The following is a 2,144-nucleotide window of genomic DNA, read 5'->3' on the forward strand; positions in this document are numbered from 1 at the left end:
CCAGCCTCCAAAACTGAGAAATAAATTTCATTTCTTTATAAATTACCCAGTTTCAGGTATTTTGTTATAAGCAAAAGAAATGGACTAATATACTATGCATCGAAATTCTTTTTTTTTTGTTTGTTTGTTTTTCAAAGTTGCTTTTTGGTTTTTTTTAGATCTTCGAGTTTCCACATGAATTTCAGAACCAATTTTTCAGTTTCTACAGGAAAGGCTATTGGAGTTTTGATTGAGGTTGCACTGAGTCTAGAAATAAGTTTGGGGAGAATTGACTTCTGAATTCTCAAGTCTTAAAACCCATGTGCATGATGTGTGTCTATTTATGTAGGCCTTCAATTTATCTCAGTAACTTTTGGTACTTTTAAGTATACAAGTATTGTACTTCTTTTGTCAGACATATTCCTAAATATTTAATTTATTTTTTGATTCTATTATAAATGGTATTTTTTGAAGATTTAAATTTGTGTGTTTGCATTGTTAGTATTTAAGAGCACAATTGCAAAAAACATGCAAACTGTCCTAGTAGTTTTATTGTGGATTATGTTAACTGTGAATAAAGACAGTTTTACTTCTTTCTTTCCAATCTGGGTGCCTTTTATTTCTTTTTGTTGCCTTATTACACTGGCTGAACTTCTGGTGCAATGCTTATTGGGAATGCTGAAGAGGACGTCTTCTCTTGTTTCTGAGCTGAGGGGCAAAGCATTTAATCTTACACTATCAAGCATGATATTAGTTGTACGTTTTCCATAGATGACCTTTCAGGATGAGAATGTTCTTTTCTCTTTCTGGTGAGAGTTTTTATCAGGCATGGATGTTGGGTTATGTCAAATGCTTTTACTGAATTGATTAAAATGATCATATAGTTGTTCTTTCTTAGATTATTAATTTGGTGAATTGCACAGATTGATTTTTAAAATGTTAAACCAACCTTGCATTCCTGGGATAGACCATATCATACACACCTTGATCATGATGTATTACTCCATAATTCTTTTTGTATATACTGAACTTGGTTTCCTAGCTTTTTGTTTATTTTTAGAATTTTTGCATCTGTGTTTATGAGTGATATTGATCTGTGGTTTTCTTGAAATGTCTTTTTCTGAAAGAGATGAATAGAATTGTTTTTATTTCTCTTTTAGCAATCTGGTACTGAAATTTTATTTGTAGGAAATTTTAGTTTTTACTTTTGTATTGTTTTGATTTTGTCTCTGTAAACCTAGACAGTGGAGCACTGAGCACCAAAGGTTTATTCTTAGGGAACAAAAACTAATGAAATTTTTTCTGCTATGTCTTGAATTTGCTTGGAACACATGAACTCTTTAATCCTTCCATTTCTCCCTTTTGTAACAGCATGCTTATCCTATGACTGTCCTACGGTTGCATATTAGAAACAGATAACATGTTTTCTAGTTTAAAAGGTCCACAGTGGAGAGCAATTTTGCCCCAGGATGGGTCATACCCAGAATATCACCCCCTAGGCAATTTAGACAATTAGATAATGAGATCTGGGACTTCCGAAGTGAAGATATTTAGAGGAGACTTTAGACTTAGAGTTGATGTTGTAACAGGTTCTGGGGGTGTTGAGATGAGGTGAATGCAGTTCACATGTGGGACAGGTGTCAGTTTTGTGTTGGGGGAACAAGAGTGAACTGTAGTGGATTGAATGGTGCCCCCCCCAAAAGATATGTTGAAGTCCTACACCCTGGTACCTGTGAATGTGACTTATTCAGACTAAGGTCTTTACAAATGGAATTAATTAGATGAGGTGATTCTGGATTGTGGTAGGCTCTAAATTGAATGACTGGCCTCATTGTAAAGAGAGAGGTTCGGAGACACACAGACACACATAGAGGGAAGATGGCTGTGGGAAAAGGGAGGCAGAAATTGGGATACAAGGAATGCCAAGGGTTGCCAACATTCTCTAAAAGCCAGGAGGAGGCAGGGATAGATTCTTTCCTAAAACCTTCAAGAGGAGCACAGCTCTGCCAACACCTAGATTTCAGATTTCTATCTTCCAGAATTGTGAGACTTTCTGTTTCTGTGGTATTTTGTTATGGCAGCCGTAAGAAATTAGTACATGTGGCAATTATCACCACAATCAAGATTCAAAATAGTGCCATCACCTGAAAACCTCTCTTATGCTA

This window comes from Galeopterus variegatus, unplaced genomic scaffold (assembly GCF_000696425.1).
Source record: "Galeopterus variegatus unplaced genomic scaffold, G_variegatus-3.0.2 Scaffold3032, whole genome shotgun sequence".
NCBI classification, from domain to species: Eukaryota; Metazoa; Chordata; class Mammalia; order Dermoptera; family Cynocephalidae; genus Galeopterus; species Galeopterus variegatus.